Consider the following 12,907-nt stretch of genomic DNA (forward strand, 5'->3'; position numbering starts at 1 on the left):
ATTATGCTAATAATCGAACATTGCCTTGGAATTTTGGAAACATGACAGAGTTTTTGAAAAGGATGTCGACCTATTTCAGGAGTCACCAGTAGTCACCCCTGAGCATAATGTTGAGGATACGCCATTAACTCCTTGGTAAATCAACATTGTCTTACTATTTTAAATCCAAATGCAAGCAAACAACTTTTATTATACCTAATTATGCTAGGTGAGTTAATTAAGGCTTCCCCTAACCTAAAGTGTCAAATTATGAGATTTAAAGAATCTAGGGGATTAAACCTAAAAAGTATAGGCTTTAATATTAACCCTAATCATTTTTAGTAAATTATTGAATTGAACAGCCAAAATGGAACCTCGAGAATAAGCGAAGACCAAATTGAAAATTCTCTTAGATTAAAGGACTAATTTTAAATTAAAACTAAAATGGAGGCTCTAAATATTACTCTATTCGATTTTAATCAATTATGAAATTCGAATAATTAAATTAGAACCTCAAGCAAAAGCAATGACCAAATTAAGAATTCTCCTAATTTAATGACTAAATGTAAAATTAGGCCTAAGATGGAGACTCTAATATTAATCCTAAGTAATCTTAGTCAATTATTGAATCGAATAATTAATTTGAAACCTCGAGCATAAGCGAGAGCCAAATCAAAAATTCTCATAAATTACAAGTTTAAGGACCAAATTTAAAGGAGTATAAATTTAAGGACTAAATCTAACAAGACAAGTGATATATCAAGGACTAAATTAAAAGGAATTTAAAATTGCAAAATTGAAATTAAAGTTCATTCAATAAAGGACCAAAATAAAATAAAATTGAAATTAACGCTTAAATTAAGAAATTGCAAAAAAATCAAAAATTAGTTTAAAATGACTAAAATGTAAATGCTGAAAAGTAAAGGCATAAATTTAAATAACATAAATTTAAAGGAAAAACATAAATAATAGAAAATAAATCAATCGAATAAAATTAGAAGTTTGAGGTTAATATTTAAAATGTTACCTAGACCCTAAAAATATGGATCATACCTCAGGGCGGGTTAACACAAGGTCGTATTAATGTTCGAATATTAATAAAATTAAAAGGATTAAAATGCAATATGAACAAAAAACAATATGTAATTTGAAATAAATATATAAATGTCATGAACAAGTGACCAGAACAAAAATAATTTAAATAAGGGCATCGGATTTGTATTAAAACAAATACATATAAATTACCATAATGAAAAATAATAAAATTAACATCCCAAATTTGAAATAAACAAGAAACAAAAGAACAGTGACCAAAATGCAAAAACACGGGTAAAGTAGATGGACTTGAAAGAAAATAAACTAATAAGTTAGTATTAAAACATTAAAAATGGTAAATATCAGAATAAGAACAGAATATTTAAAAACAAGTGAAATAAGTTGAAATTGGGACTAAAATAAAAATGGGAAAAAATACCATGTGTAATTAGACCACCGGGGCCGAAACGCACAACATTAGGAGGGGAGAAAAACGAGCCGTTTTGAGGTGCTCGGGGACCTGCCAAAATGGCATTGTTTTGGTGTGCCTATAAATAGGCTAAATCCCTTTGTTCTTCATTTTTCTCATTTCTTCTCTCTGTCTCTATATATTCAAAATTCTCTCCACTCTTTCTATATTTCCAAAAACCGATAAAGAGCTCCACTGTGTCGCCACCGCATCGGTTGTCGTCACTGGTGACTGTTGAGTCCCAAAATACCTCGGTCAACTCATTCCGACGTCAGGAATACATATCTGGGCTTGGATTTTTGAGAAACAGCCCCCAACTCCACAAAATCGACCGAAAACAATTCAACCTTCAATGCTCCGATCTCCTTCGACCACCGTTAGATCAAGCCGATTTCAACATATATTGCTCCTCTCTTTAATATGCTTCTTTTCACCGTTCAGATTGACTAACGGAGATGCCAAACTCCAGCGAATGGGTTTGACTGACAGGTAAAATGCTTCTTTTTTCCTATTCTTTTCTTTCTTTGTTTCGAATGTTCTCTGCCTTATCTTGTTTATATTTCTTCCTTTTTTTTCTTTTCGAATCCCTTCCTTTCTCTCTCCTAAATCCATATTTTCCTTGTTATTGTTTTTTGTGGTTTTTAAAACCATTTTTTTATTTTTGGTGGGTATGATGGTGGTGTGTTAGGTCAATTTATGGCAGAGGTCAGAGGGTTAGGTTTGAATTGATTGATATATATTTTTTATTTGATTTATTTTTTTCTTTAAAACAGGGGAGGTGATGAAAGTGGAATAGTGAAGCCAATAGGCACTTCATCGGCGACGGGCAGTGGCAACAAGAGTGGCTGACGGTGATAATTAATAGGATTAGGGTTAAGGATGGTTGATATGTTTAGGTTGTGGGCTTGGTGCTTGGTTTGGTCCCAGGTTTCTGGGTTGGTTTTGGTTTTTTGGTTTGTAGTAGTAGTAATAATATATATATATATATATATATATATATATATATATATATATAGTCCAAAAAAATGGTGATTACAGTTGCCCCTCTTTACTCATTATTATGGAATGGGAATGAAGCAAAGATATAAAGCACTATTTTTTTGTATTAATCACCGTTCTTTTAGCTGCGAGTTGTTTTCATTATGAACTCTTAGTCGAGGATGTTAATCTACCTTCTTCTATGATGGATGAGATCCAGTTGAAAAAAAGTTCTTCTCATTATGAACTTTTTCTCTCGAAAACATTGACCCAACTCCTTATGTGATGGAATCAAACATAGTGCTGGTGCTAATCCAACTCTTTATGTGATGGAATCGAGCATGTTTAATAAGTTCTTCTCATTATGAACTTATTCATTGGAAATGTTGATCAATCTCGAGTAGGGTGTTGTCGATCCAACTCCGTATGTGATGAATCGAGCAAAAAAAATAATGCTGACCCAATTCCTTATGTGATGGAATCGAGTTAAGGTTGAACAAGTTCTTCTCATTATAAACTTATTCTCCCTCATCGGATGAGTTCTTCTCGTTACGAACCCTTCCATTGGAAATTTTGATCCACCTTTTTCTGTGATGGATACGAACAAAGTGATGATGATGATCCAACTCCTTATTTGATGGAATCCAGTAAAGTGTTTATGCTAACTCCTTATGTAATGAATCGAGCTAAGGTTGAACAAGTTCTTCTCATTATGAAATTCTTCTTGCTCATCGAATGAGTTCTTCTCATTATGAACTCTCCCATTGGAAATGTTGATCCACCTTCTTCTGTGATGGAATCAAAACCAAGGTTGATCAAGTTTTTCTCGTTATGAACTTATTCTACCTCGTCAGATGACTCATTATGAACTCTTCCATTCGAAATGTTGATTGGTTTATCTTTTCTTTGAAAAGTTTTAAACTTGTAAAAGATTATCATATGTCAGTGATATGTATTTAAGGTACCCAGAGGGTAAGGAACCGAAGGTCCTTAATTTTTTGTTGAGATCCACTTCTTTCAAAGGTGAAAATGTGGACCGAATCTTTGCTGAAACTAGTTTTCTTTTACCCGAAATCATGAAATGAAATCTTTGTTTACTCTTTGAATTCCTGTCAGATATTCAAAACTTGATGAAAAATGAATGTGTATGCTTCTATTTTGCAAATGCCTAAATATGCATGCATGATGTCATTTTAGTGTTGCAACTTCTATTGTCTAGTGAATCTTTACTCCTTAATTTTCACTAATTTTTTTCTCTTTGTTAGGTGAATTCTCGAAACGACACTGCTCACTCGCATTGAAGCGATCTAGCCACTTCCTGGTAAAAAGTCAAGTTGAAGAAAGATATCACTGAAAAGGTATCTAAGGGGACAATCCTAAGAAGGACTCAAACGAAATTCTAGAAAAATAGTCCTAAGAATGACTCAAATGAATTTTCTAGAAAAATGATCCTAAGAATGACAAAATAGTTTTTCAAAATAGATTTTATAGGCATCCTCGTGAGAGGTAAATCAAAATTTATCATGTTTACGAAATTATAAAATATATTATGTAAAGATGCAAATTCATGTAATATGTATGAATGCATGTTTTATTGATATGTTGGGAATGATTGCAAGAGAACTCTTCATTCTCTTCATGGTTCAGCTATCTTTCTTATCTATCACACCTGAGTACATTATTGTGAATCTTGACTTGTGAATGTGCGCATCTTGCCCCAATAAATTTTGGCTCTTGATAAATTCAGCTTCTCATGCCTTAACCTATGTAGAAATCCAATAAAGTTTTTATCCTTACCAGAAGGTTTTGAAAAGAGAATCTATCATTTCAAGCTTTGGAGATCGTGTACTCACTGTAACCTTTTGACATAAAATCAACAGCCACTATCTAGAACTAACCACCGTAGAAAACTGATAGAACATTTGATTTCCCTGACAAGTCATACGATACATCCATGCCAAGGATTGTAATTGGAACCTTAGAAAAAACCAAACTTGAAGGTGTTTACTCAATTACTAACATCGAATTCAGCCCTCCAAGCTTTGCATTGATTTTTTCAAAGTTCTATCAACCATTTAGTTGAAAGAGAACTTTCTTGTTATCCATTTTTAACCTTGGGGCAGACAGAACATGACCTTCAAATTGGGTAAAATTAGAATTTATAAAAACCCCTTATGAACTCCACATTGGCTCAACAGCATAACTACTGGTACAGGAAGCATTCATCATTTCTTATGACTTCGACATTTATGCACAGAGCAAATCACCATAATAATGCAACTGTATGCTATGAGGCCCGGAGGCCTCATCATCGAGAAACCTTTGAAAATCAAACTTGGCTTCTTCAAAAATTCATTTACAGTTATCATCAAGAAACCCCTAAAAATTAGGCTTAGCTTCTTTAAAAATTCATTTGAAGGCATTAAGAAACCCCTAAAAATTAGGCTTAGCTTCTTTCCAAATTCATTTGAAAACATTAAGAAACACCTGAAAATCAGGCTTAGCTTCTTTCAAAATTCATTTGAAAACATCAAGAAACTCCTAAAAATTAGGCTTAGCTTCTTTCAAAATTCATTTGAATATATCATCAAGAAACTTCCAAAAATCAGACTTAGCTCCTTTAAAAATTATTTGAAAACATTAATAAACCCCTGAAAATTAGGTTTATCTCCTTTGAAAAATCATTTGAAGAAATCACAAAACCCCTAAAAATTAGGCTTAGCTTCTTTAAAAATATTGATTTGAAAATATCATATTAGGTAACATGCCCCACTTTAAAAATGATGATTGTTTTGTGTATTGGGTTACTCAATTCTTGAGGTTCTTCCAATCTTAAATGTAATTCCCTCCATTTGAGGCTTGAGTTCTGATTTTTCTTTTCTTTCTCTTATTTTCTTGGAAAATCTGTAAGAATTATGTATATATGTATGACAACATGAATGAACTTAAATGTATCGAAATGTAATGCAAGACTTTCTTGCATGCAGAAATGTTGATCATCAATTCTTCTTTTGGATTTAAAGTGGAAAACTCAATCTTCCTTCACTTGATCATCTTTGAATGAATCTTGCCTCACTGGAAACTTGTCATATTAAGCTTGTATTTTTTGAGGAGTAATCTGATTATCTTGTGCAATCATGTCTTTTATGTCTTCTATCTTTGGTTTCATCATTACAGTCTTAGAAGAAATACTCTCCTGCAGTCACACATATGGTATTGATGCCTCTTATGGATCTAATTCAATGGTTCTATCAGAAACGTTTCAATGTAAACTCTTTTTGTCATCATTCTTCCCTTGGCACTCTAAATGGTGAGGCTCATTCATCATGTTTGTTTGATTTGAATCTTATTATCTCAGTGAGATCTGGTTTTGGTAATGCCCCAATGTGGGTACTCATGGCTCTTTTAGTGCCAAAATATCTTAATCTCAAATGGTCTCACTCTTGTGTCGCTAATCAACAATCATTTGTCATCAACAGAAATCTTATTGAATAGTTTAAGGGTTTCTCTTCATGATGACACAATCATATGGACACTTAAGAAGTGATCAATTCTTCTAACGAAAATGTTTTTAATCTTTGCTATGAGCTGAGATATGTGCCCCTTTCGACTAAGGTGATCATATGCTGCTTATTGGTTATTGACAACGTCATAAGGAAGTGTTAGAAGTTCTATCCTCTAGTCCTTCTAATCTCTCTAAATATTTGTTTTCAAGATTTTGAAATGTCTTTATTACTCTGGCATTGTTTGTTCTTATTCTCCAATTGAGGCAGAATGAGCCTTATCAGCTTCAAGGACCTTTTCACTTGAGATTTTCCTGTTTGAAAATATTTTTCTTCCTCTTTCAATTTTAGAAATGTGAAAAAAGTATTATGAATAAGTATTAAAAATGATATCATTTTCTTCAGGCTCACAATCAAAACAAATTGTAAAACAAGTGTTCTTTGAATACCAATAAGTCAACTTCTCTTTTAATCCTTCAAAAATTATATACATTTGACATATGTACAGATTAATGCTGATATAAGGCTTAGGCTGACTTGGGAAGGTAGAGTATTTCAGGTTGATTTGGGGGGAAGTAATGTGTCTCAGGTTGGTTTCATTGGTTAAGGTCTAGCTCTCTTGATTCTGGTGCTCATTGATATGATGAAGTAGCCGTTATACTTATCTTCCGAAAATGTTCACTGGTTCCCAGCCCTCGTGAGCGCCTTTGGGTTGTGTAGTGCTTTATTAAGAGATGTATAAGATCATCTTTTGTGCAGTAATCTTTGTATTTGAGCTTTCTTTTCAGGTTTTCAACTCGAATTTTCCTTTGATTTCAAGATGTCATCTAAACCTTTACGTCTTGATCCCTCCTTTTGTTATTTTCCCTATAATGCATTAAAGATTTTAGAAAACTATTTTTTGAAAATAAAATTAACCATGAGGGGCGGAATGAAATCTGAAGATAGTCTCTCCACTTAGAAATCCATGTATGATTATAAGGGACTTTTTGGGCACGTAACGTAGGCTAGGGCTCACGATTATGAAAGAAAAGGATAAACAGGCCCAAACAAGTGTTTAAGGGTGATCAAACCAAGGATCAACTTGTGCTGACATCTTCAATCTTGTTTTACCTGATTTGAATCTGCTTACAACCGTTTCATTTTCTTCATTTTCCTGGATTGCTCTAGACTACCCTTTTTTGGGTTTTCACCTTAGAGTTCATCTACATCTCGCTATGTCATCGCATTTTTATCTTCTTATTGAATCTGGATCTTCGAACTAGTCATACTTGATCAACCTTGTGGTTTGAGGATTATTGAGTCACTCGTCTTGAAGTATTTTTCTTTCTTCTTTTTTCCTTTTTTTCCTTTCTTTTCTCTTTCTTCTTTCTTTCTTTTCTCTCATTTTTTGTTTTTTTCCTTCTTTTTACTATACCTTATCTTTTTTCTCTTTGTGTTGTCAACTTGGTTTGATCTTTGAGTACTTTATCTTTGGTATACCTTACGGTATCTTGTTATTTCCCACTTTATTTCACCATGGCTTGCCTCTGTAACAAAATATGGATTGATGGATTTCATTCTTACAAGCATATTTCCTTCACCTTACCCCTCTGGTGTGGAGGGTGATCCTTGGTTAGGGTTGAATCAAAAAGGAAAATACTATAGGCTCAAGTGGGGACAACAAGGGATATTTATATATTTTTTAAGTGATAAAATAAACAAAGTTGTTCATCATATCATACATGAAATTCCTTGTAAAAGAGGTATCCCAAGGGGGATGAGTATTCAGGATTAACTTCTTTTCACATGAAAACAATGTCATTAATGAATGATAGAATTATTTCAATGACTCCCTTTATTTCTAATTCACTTTGCTCCTAGTATGCCCCAATTGTTCGAGCTTATTTTTGGAAAGTCGATCCACGATATGTCATCTCGCTTCTCTTGTAGGAATGGTTCTTGTACACGTGGACATCTTGTACTTTATGCCTCCAGGTTTTACTGAGGTTGGAAAATGAATGTTGGTTCTGTGTAGAAAGGGAAATGTGTGACTTTAAAGTCATAATTCTGAAAAGGGTAATGTTATGGAAAGGTTAGCTCTGTCTGGAAAGGTAAAAGTACAAGTTTTGGTACCTCAGGAAGAATAAGGGCATGACTTTATTGTTTCAGAGGGAGGTGATGTCGAGGTTCAATTTTTTTTGGTAACAAGCACATGACATGTAAGGAAATGAGTAAGTGTGTTTTGTTTTGGAGGGAACATGAAAGGTCTAATCTTGCCACTTGTCAAAAATCTATAATTAACGAAGTAGTAAAAAACTTTTAATTCATTTGATATTCAAAGAATTACAAGATTTAAAACTTGATTTATTGCTCATAACCTTAGAAAATGACATATGTTCAAGCATCAAACTATTTATAGAGTATTCAAAGAAAGAACAAAAACACGTTCAAATAGGACAATGCCAGTTCAATAAGGCTTCATTGTGGATGTAAGAACTTTTTCCTGATTGGAATTAGAATATCTCATTATACGTTAAAGGTCAATGCCCCTAGGTTAAACAAAGTTTGGACCTTGCTCTTCGTTGTCCCACAGATCTCAATAATGTTTCCTCGAACTTTAAACAGTGCTAACATCACATACATAGCTCTCAATTCTTTTGTAGGCACGAATGGGGTGACTTCAATTTACCTCAAAAACTTCTATCACAAGATTCTCCGCGAGTTACTCCCAGGATCCATGATTAATGCACATTGAGATGCAATATATGATGTATAAATATGTATGCAAAGATGTACATACAAATGCAAAAAATACAGAAATGAGAATGCAAAATGTGAGATGCAAATGCAACAAAGGAATTGCTTCCAAAAGTAACTATTCCTTGAACAATTCTTCAGAAACCGACAATGTCTTGGTACACTGGGGAAGTGAAAATCTGGTCCATCTTCAAGTTGTCCAGCTCCTGCGAGCATCTGGGTATTGCATCGTCTTTCATCATATTTAGGCATATTGAAAACCTTCAAAGCTTCTACTTTGTCTCCTACTTCCAAAAATTTGTCGAGATGGTAGATGTCTGGCTTGTCTCCTTAGTAGGTAGACTATCTCTTGACGCTACTCGATCTACGTAGATAATCTTCGAAATTCTATCTAACCCAATGAAAGGTATTCCTGTGGGCATTTTTTTCAAGAACCTTCTAAAAGATCAGTTATTTCAGGGATTAATACCTTTGAAGGATATGCCATGTTCATGCAAAAATACAACAAATCACAAGACAAGACAAAAAGAAATCAAGTTAGTTAAAATGATTATTCAAAGAAATGTAAGCTTAGTAAAAATAATTAAATACAACTGAAAGTTGAGTTTAGAAAATAAAATATACAAAGGAAATTAAGAGTCCTAACCGCATGTGTTCTAGTTCTCCTAGGTTACCCACATGACTCTAGCGGGGGTAGGTTTACTAAATTCTCTACATGAAGTACGGTTCTAGAAAAGGGTTCCCAATATGCCTTTACAACCTGCTAAGGTTAACTAGGACTCCGATTCTGACCCATTATAGACTTGCAAATCGGATTCAACTTAAGGGATCACACCACTAAAAGCATATCTCGGAACTGATATCCGGATAGACAACTTAGGATGCTTTCCAAAGGTAGTTTATCAAACCCACACGAGGAAGCCTAATGCTCCCCATAAGGTGTAATGTTTCCCCCTACTTAGGAAAATTAGGATTGAGCTCAGGTTTAGAACTATGGTATGCAACAATCCTAAATAAATTCACAAAAGTGTAAACATTAACTAGAGAGATTTTTTTTTTGAAATAACATAATGAATTGTAAATTAAATAAGATCAAACTCATAATTTCTAGAACCCTAAATATAGGGTAACCAACTCTTGGCTCGACTCTCAAGTTTTTTTGGAAAACAAAATATCCCCAGCAGAGTTGCCAAGCTGTCGTCACCATTTTTCGCCCGGGTGGGAAAAAACCAGTACGACATAGGGTTTTTCTTTGAAAATATTTTGAAATGTGAGGAGTGGTCACCAACCATTTAAGGTACGAATGGAACACCATAAAAATCGGGTGATTTTAATAAAACATTTTATTTTACCAAAATACCAAGTTTTGGGGTCTGTAAAAATCCAAAAATCAGGCTTGGGAGCCGGTTATGTTTGGGGAAGGGTGCACCCCCACAGCACCCAAAAATTGGTACCTAGTTGATTACCATTTATTGAAATTTAGAAATTTTGAGTTCAAACTTTATTTAATCAAAATTTCACTATGGATGTGCAGTTGAAAATTATGTTTGATTATTTATGTCAATAATATTCTCCCCCTAGCATGAATGCGGGAGATAAATTATTATGCCCAATAATCGAACATTGCCTTGGAATTTTGGAAACATGACAGGGTTTTCAAAAAAAGATGTCAACCTATTTCAGGAGTCACCAGTAGTCACCCCCTGAGCATAATGCGAAGGATACGCCATTAAATCCTTGGTAAATCAACATTGTCTTACTATTTTAAATCCAAATGCAAGCAAACAACTTTTTATTATACCTAATTATGCTAGGTGAGTTAATTAGGCTTCCCCTAACCTAAAGTGTCAAATTATGAGATTTAAAGTATCTAGGGGATTAAACCTAAAAAAAGTAGGCTCTAATATTATTTCTAATCATTTTTGGTAAATTATTGAATTGAACAGCCAAAATGGAACCTCGAGCATAAGCGAAGCCCAAATCAAAAATTCTCCTAGATTAAAGGACTAAGCTTAAATTAAACCTGAAATGGAGGCTCTAAACATTACCCTATTCGATTTTAATCAATTATGCAATTCGAATAATAAAATTAGAACCTTGAGCAAAAATGAGGACCAAATTAAGAATTCTCCCAATTTAAGGACTAAATGTGAAATTAGGCCTAAGATGGAGGCTCTAATATTAATCCTAATTAATTTTAGTCAATTATTGAATCGAATAATTAATTCAAAACCATGAGCATAAGCAAGGACCAAATCAAAAATTATCATATATTAAAAGTTTATGGACCAAATTTAAAGGAGTCTAAATTTAAGGACTGAATCTAACAAGACAAGTGGTCTATCAAGGACTAAATTAAGGAATTTAAAAATGTACAACTGAAATTAAAGTTCATTAAATAAATGACCAAAATAAAAGAAAACATAAATTAAATCTTAAATTAAGAAATTGTTGAAAAATCAAAAATTAGTGCTTAAAGGACTAAAATGTAAATGATGAAAAGTAAAGGCATAAATTAAAATAACATAAATATAAAGGGGTAGAATTATAAAATATAGAAAATAAATCAATCGAATAAAATTAGAAGTTTATGGTTAATATTTAAAATGTTACTCGAACCTTAAATAATGTGATCATATCTCAGGGCGGGTCAACACAAGGTCGTATTAATGTTCGAATATTAATAAAATTAAAAGGATTAAAATACAATATGAACAAAAAACAGTATGCAATTCGAAATAAATAAAAAATGTCATGAACAAGTGACCAAGATAAAAATAATGTAAACTAGGGCATCAAATTCGTAATAAAATAAATACATATAAATGACCATAATGAAAACTAATAAAATTAGCATCCCAAATTTGAAATAAACAAGAAACAAAAGAACATTGACCAAAATGAAAAAACACGCGTAAAGTAGAGGGACCTAAAAGAAAATAAACCAATAAGTTACTATTAAAACATTAAAAATGGTAAATATCATAATAAAGACATAATATTTTTTAAAAAAAGTGAAATAAGCTAAAATTGAGACTAAAATGAAAACGAGAGAAAACAATGATGGTTGCACGCGTGATTAGACCATCGGGGTCAAAACGCACAACATTAGGAGGGGAGCAAAATAACGTCGTTTTGAGGTGCTTGGGCAGGTGCCAAAACAGCACTGTTTTGATGTGCCTATAAATAGGCTAAATCCCTTTTTTTCTTCATTTTTCTCATTTCTTCTCTCTCCCTCTATATTCAAAATTCTCTCCCTCTCTATATTTCTAGAAACCGGTGAAGAGCTTCACTGCGCTGGCCACCGTCACCGGTGACTATTGAGTCTCAAACTACCTCGGTCGACTCTTCTGTCATCAGGAATGCAGATTTGGGCTTCAATTTTCAAGAAACCACCCCCATCTCCACAAAACTAACCGAAAATGATTCGGCCTTCAATGCTCTCATCTCCTTCGACCATCATTAGATCATGTCAGTTTCAACATATATCGCTCCTCTCTTCAATACGCTTCTTCTCACTGTTCATATTGACTAATGGAGATGCCGAACTCCAGCGAATGGGTTCAACCGAGAGGTAAAGTGCTCCTTTTTTTCCTCTTCCTTTCTTTCTTTGTTTGGAATGCTCTCTGCCTTCTCCCATTTTTTTCCTTTTTTTTTCTTTTTATATCCCCTCATTTCTCTCTCCCGAATCTCCTCGCTTTCCATGTTGTTGTTTTTTTGTGGTTTTTAAAACCATTGTTTTTATGTTTGGTGAGTTTGATGGTGGCATGTTAGGTCAGTTTATGGCAGAGGTCAGAGGGTTGGGTTTGAATTGATTGATATATATTTTTTATTTGATTTATTTTTTCTTTGAAACAAGGGAGGTGATGATGGTGAAATAGTGAAGGCGATAGGCGCTTCATCGGCGATGGGTTGTGGCGACAGGAGCGACTAACGGTAATGGCTAATTAGATTAGGGTTAAGGACGGTTGATAGGTTTAGGTTGTGGGCTTGGTGTTTGGTTTGGGCCAAGGTTATTGGGGCTGGTTTTGATTTTGTAATACTAATAATAATATATATAGTCCGAAAAAATGGTGTTACATTAATTAATTTCAAAATGAAAAATTTTATAATGCTCTTCGAGCATGGATAAGTACCACTAATAATGAGAATCATTAAATTAATTTATCAAATGTTAAATTATAAATTGCTAAAAATATAATTA

The sequence above is a fragment of the Hibiscus syriacus genome, unplaced genomic scaffold (assembly GCF_006381635.1).
Source record: "Hibiscus syriacus cultivar Baekdansim isolate YM2019G1 unplaced genomic scaffold, ASM638163v2 tig00110009_pilon, whole genome shotgun sequence".
NCBI lineage: Eukaryota > Viridiplantae > Streptophyta > Magnoliopsida > Malvales > Malvaceae > Hibiscus > Hibiscus syriacus.